At 42.8% G+C, this 5818-nt stretch overlaps 1 protein-coding gene across 1 annotated transcript in view; it reads right to left on the minus strand.

The window, feature by feature from the left end:
* The window catches only part of p2rx7 (purinergic receptor P2X, ligand-gated ion channel, 7), a 134752-nt gene that overhangs the window by 35921 nt on the left and 93013 nt on the right, over positions 1 to 5818 (minus strand). The window lies entirely within an intron of this gene.

Here is a 5818-nt window from a genome sequence, read left to right on the forward strand (position 1 = left end):
GTGTTTAATGTATGTAAAGAGGCGTGTTTGATGTATGTAAAGAGGCGTGTTTAACGTATGTAAAGAGGCGTGTTTAACGTATGTAAAGAGGCGTGTTTGACGTATGTAAAGAGGCGTGTTTGACGTATGTAAAGAGGCGTGTTTGACGTATGTAAAGAGGCGTGTTTGATGTATGTAAAGAGGCGTGTTTAATGTATGTAAAGAGGCGTGTTTGATGTATGTAAAGAGACGTGTTTAATGTATGTAAAGAGGCGTGTTTAATGTATGTAAAGAGGCGTGCTTGATGTATGTAAAGAGGCGTGTTTGATGTATGTAAAGAGGCGTGTTTGATGTATGTAAAGAGGCATGTTTGATGTATGTAAAGAGGCGTGTTTAACGTATGTAAAGAGGCGTGTTTAACGTATGTAAAGAGGCGTGTTTAACGTATGTAAAGAGGCGTGTTTGACGTATGTAAAGAGGCGTGTTTGACGTATGTAAAGAGGCGTGTTTGATGTATGTAAAGAGGCGTGTTTAATGTATGTAAAGAGGCGTGTTTGATGTATGTAAAGAGACGTGTTTAATGTATGTAAAGAGGCGTGTTTGATGTATGTAAAGAGGCGTGCTTGATGTATGTAAAGAGGCGTGTTTGATGTATGTAAAGAGGCGTGTTTGATGTATGTAAAGAGGCGTGTTTGATGTATGTAAAGAGGCGTGTTTAATGTATGTAAAGAGGCGTGTTTGATGTATGTAAAGAGGCGTGTTTGATGTATGTAAAGAGGCGTGTTTGATGTATGTAAAGAGGCGTGTTTAATGTATGTAAAGAGGCGTGTTTAATGTATGTAAAGAGGCGTGTTTGATGTATGTAAAGAGGCGTGTTTGATGTATGTAAAGAGGCGTGTTTAATGTATGTAAAGAGGCGTGTTTAATGTATGTAAAGAGGCGTGTTTGATGTATGTAAAGAGGCGTGTTTGATGTATGTAAAGAGGCGTGTTTGATGTATGTAAAGAGGCGTGTTTAATATATGTAAAGAGGCGTGTTTGATGTATGTAAAGAGGCGTGTTTGATGTATGTAAAGAGACGTGTTTAATGTATGTAAAGAGGCGTGTTTGATGTATGTAAAGAGGCGTGTTTGATGTATGTAAAGAGGCGTGTTTGATGTATGTAAAGAGGCGTGTTTGATGTATGTAAAGAGGCGTGTTTGATGTATGTAAAGAGGCGTGTTTGATGTATGTAAAGAGGCGTGTTTGATGTATGTAAAGAGGCGTGTTTGATGTATGTAAAGAGGCGTGTTTAATGTATGTAAAGAGGCGTGTTTGATGTATGTAAAGAGGCGTGTTTAATGTATGTAAAGAGGCGTGTTTGATGTATGTAAAGAGGCGTGTTTGATGTATGTAAAGAGGCGTGTTTAACGTATGTAAAGAGGCGTGTTTGACGTATGTAAAGAGGCGTGTTTGATGTATGTAAAGAGGCGTGTTTAATGTATGTAAAGAGGCGTGTTTAATGTATGTAAAGAGGCGTGTTTAATGTATGTAAAGAGGCGTGTTTGATGTATGTAAAGAGGCGTGTTTGATGTATGTAAAGAGGTGTGTTTAATATATGTAAAGAGGCGTGTTTGATGTATGTAAAGAGGCGTGTTTGATGTATGTAAAGAGGCGTGTTTAACGTATGTAAAGAGGCGTGTTTGATGTATGTAAAGAGGCGTGTTTGATGTATGTAAAGAGGCGTGTTTGATGTATGTAAAGAGGCGTGTTTGATGTATGTAAAGAGGCGTGTTTAACGTACGTAAAGAGGCGTGTTTGACGTATGTAAAGAGGCGTGTTTAATGTATGTAAAGAGGCGTGTTTAATGTATGTAAAGAGGCGTGTTTAATTTATGTAAAGAGGCGTGTTTGATGTATGTAAAGAGGCATGTTTAATGTATGTAAAGAGGCGTGTTTGATGTATGTAAAGAGGCATGTTTAATGTATGTAAAGAGGCATGTTTGATGTATGTAAAGAGGCGTGTTTAACGTATGTAAAGAGGCGTGTTTAATGATGTAAAGAGGCGTGTTTAACGTATGTAAAGAGGCGTGTTTGATGTATGTAAAGAGGCGTGTTTGATGTATGTAAAGAGGCGTGTTTGATGTATGTAAAGAGGTGTGTTTAACGTATGTAAAGAGGCGTGTTTGACGTATGTAAAGAGGCGTGTTTAATTTATGTAAAGAGGCGTGTTTGATGTATGTAAAGAGGCATGTTTGATGTATGTAAAGAGGCGTGTTTAATGTATGTAAAGAGGCGTGTTTGATGTATGTAAAGAGGCGTGTTTAACGTATGTAAAGAGGCGTGTTTAACGTATGTAAAGAGGCGTGTTTGACGTATGTAAAGAGGCGTGTTTGACGTATGTAAAGAGGCGTGTTTGATGTATGTAAAGAGGCGTGTTTGATGTATGTAAAGAGGCGTGTTTAATGTATGTAAAGAGGCGTGTTTGATGTATGTAAAGAGACGTGTTTAATGTATGTAAAGAGGCGTGTTTAATGTATGTAAAGAGGCGTGCTTGATGTATGTAAAGAGGCGTGTTTGATGTATGTAAAGAGGCGTGTTTGATGTATGTAAAGAGGCGTGTTTGATGTATGTAAAGAGGCGTGTTTGACGTATGTAAAGAGGCGTGTTTGACGTACGTAAAGAGGTGTGTTTAACGTACGTAAAGAGGCGTGTTTGACGTATGTAAAGAGGCGTGTTTAATGTATGTAAAGAGGCGTGTTTAATGTATGTAAAGAGGCGTGTTTAATTTATGTAAAGAGGCGTGTTTGATGTATGTAAAGAGGCATGTTTAATGTATGTAAAGAGGCGTGTTTGATGTATGTAAAGAGGCATGTTTAATGTATGTAAAGAGGCATGTTTGATGTATGTAAAGAGGCGTGTTTAACGTATGTAAAGAGGCGTGTTTAATGATGTAAAGAGGCGTGTTTAACGTATGTAAAGAGGCGTGTTTGACGTATGTAAAGAGGCGTGTTTGATGTATGTAAAGAGGCATGTTTGACGTATGTAAAGAGGCGTGTTTAACGTATGTAAAGAGGCGTGTTTAACGTATGTAAAGAGGCGTGTTTAACGTATGTAAAGAGGCGTGTTTGACGTATGTAAAGAGGCGTGTTTGATGTATGTAAAGAGGCGTGTTTGATGTATGTAAAGAGGCGTGTTTAATGTATGTAAAGAGGCGTGTTTGATGTATGTAAAGAGACGTGTTTAATGTATGTAAAGAGGCGTGCTTGATGTATGTAAAGAGGCGTGTTTGATGTATGTAAAGAGGCGTGTTTGATGTATGTAAAGAGGCGTGTTTGATGTATGTAAAGAGGCGTGTTTAATGTACGTAAAGAGGCGTGTTTGATGTACGTAAAGAGGCGTGTTTGATGTATGTAAAGAGGCGTGTTTGATGTATGTAAAGAGGCGTGTTTAATGTATGTAAAGAGGCGTGTTTAATGTATGTAAAGAGGCGTGTTTGATGTATGTAAAGAGGCGTGTTTGATGTATGTAAAGAGGCGTGTTTAATGTATGTAAAGAGGCGTGTTTAATGTATGTAAAGAGGCGTGTTTAATGTATGTAAAGAGGCGTGTTTGATGTATGTAAAGAGGCGTGTTTAATGTATGTAAAGAGGCGTGTTTGATGTATGTAAAGAGGCGTGTTTAACGTATGTAAAGAGGCGTGTTTAACGTATGTAAAGAGGCGTGTTTAACGTATGTAAAGAGGCGTGTTTAACGTATGTAAAGAGGCGTGTTTGATGTATGTAAAGAGGCGTGTTTAATGTATGTAAAGAGGCGTGTTTGATGTATGTAAAGAGGCGTGTTTGATGTATGTAAAGAGGCGTGTTTGATGTATGTAAAGAGGCGTGTTTAATATATGTAAAGAGGCGTGTTTGATGTATGTAAAGAGGCGTGTTTGATGTATGTAAAGAGGCGTGTTTAACGTATGTAAAGAGGCGTGTTTAACGTATGTAAAGAGGCGTGTTTAATGTATGTAAAGAGGCGTGTTTAATGTATGTAAAGAGGCGTGTTTAACGTATGTAAAGAGGCGTGTTTAACGTATGTAAAGAGGCGTGTTTGATGTATGTAAAGAGGCGTGTTTGATGTATGTAAAGAGGCGTGTTTAATGTATGTAAAGAGGCGTGTTTAACGTATGTAAAGAGGCGTGTTTAACGTATGTAAAGAGGCGTGTTTGATGTATGTAAAGAGGCGTGTTTAATGTATGTAAAGAGGCGTGTTTAATGTATGTAAAGAGGCGTGTTTAATGTATGTAAAGAGGCGTGTTTAATGTATGTAATGCTCCTGCAGCACGAGCAGCTTTCACATGTTGAGTTTATGACACTTTAGAGTGAAACAGATTTTCAGCCAATAGAAAATCATCTGCACATTGGACGCTTCCTCTGCTCCATGACCACGGGATTCGTCTTCCGGTTGTTTCGAGATTCAAAAGTGAAAGATGGTCACTTGCAGCAGTTCTCCAGCAGGAGGCGCCGCCTGCTTCTGTTCAGGACAGTCATGTGGTGTGTTCAGTGGCAGAGTGGTTAGCTCAGTGACAAGCACAAACTGTGACAGAAAGAAGACAAAACGTCCTAAAAACACTTAGATTTGGTTTGATGGTTTTGTGTTTTATAAGAAAAGAAACCGGAAGATTCTGCAGCAAAAGTACTAAAAATATCTGACAAATTCATAAATAACAAAAACATTTACAAATTTTACAAAACTAAAGCGTCAGACTCTTGTCCTCTGATTGGCCCCTCAGTCTCTCCTCTGATTGGCCCCTCAGTCTCTCCTCTGATTGGCCCCTCAGTCTCTCCTCTGATTGGCCCCTCAGTCTCTCCTCCGATTGGCCCCTCAGTCTCTCCTCCGATTGGCCCCTCAGTCTCTCCTCTGATTGGCCCCTCAGTCTCTCCTCCGATTGGCCCCTCAGTCTCTCCTCCGATTGGCCCCTCAGTCTCTCCTCCGATTGGCCCCTCAGTCTCTCCTCCGATTGGCCCCTCAGTCTCTCCTCCGATTGGCCCCTCAGTCTCTCCTCCGATTGGCCCCTCAGTCTCTCCTCCGATTGGCCCCTCAGTCTCTCCTCCGATTGGCCCCTCAGTCTCTCCTCCGATTGGCCCCTCAGTCTCTCCTCCGATTGGCCCCTCAGTCTCTCCTCCGATTGGCCCCTCAGTCTCTCCTCCGAATGGCCCCTCAGTCTCTCCTCCGAATGGCCCCTCCGTCTCTCCTCCGATTGGCCCCTCAGTCTCTCCTCCGAATGGCCCCTCAGTCTCTCCTCCGATTGGCCCCTCAGTCTCTCCTCCGATTGGCCCCTCAGTCTCTCCTCCGATTGGCCCCTCAGTCTCTCCTCCGATTGGCCCCTCAGTCTCTCCTCCGAATGGCCCCTCAGTCTCTCCTCCGATTGGCCCCTCAGTCTCTCCTCCGATTGGCCCCTCAGTCTCTCCTCCGAATGGCCCCTCAGTCTCTCCTCCGATTGGCCCCTCAGTCTCTCCTCCGATTGGCCCCTCAGTCTCTCCTCCGAATGGCCCCTCAGTCTCTCCTCCGAATGGCCCCTCAGTCTCTCCTCCGATTGGCCCCTCAGTCTCTCCTCCGATTGGCCCCTCAGTCTCTCCTCCGAATGGCCCCTCAGTCTCTCCTCCGATTGGCCCCTCAGTCTCTCCTCCGATTGGCCCCTCAGTCTCTCCTCCGATTGGCCCCTCAGTCTCTCCTCCGATTGGCCCCTCAGTCTCTCCTCCGAATGGCCCCTCAGTCTCTCCTCCGATTGGCCCCTCAGTCTCTCCTCCGATTGGCCCCTCAGTCTCTCCTCCGATTGGCCCCTCAGTCTCTCCTCCGATTGGCCCGTCTGCCCCCG

This window comes from Eucyclogobius newberryi, unplaced genomic scaffold (genome assembly GCF_026437365.1).
Source record: "Eucyclogobius newberryi isolate DKJ021-1_F unplaced genomic scaffold, fEucNew1.0.hap1 SCAF_6, whole genome shotgun sequence".
Classification (NCBI taxonomy): Eukaryota; Metazoa; Chordata; class Actinopteri; order Gobiiformes; family Gobiidae; genus Eucyclogobius; species Eucyclogobius newberryi.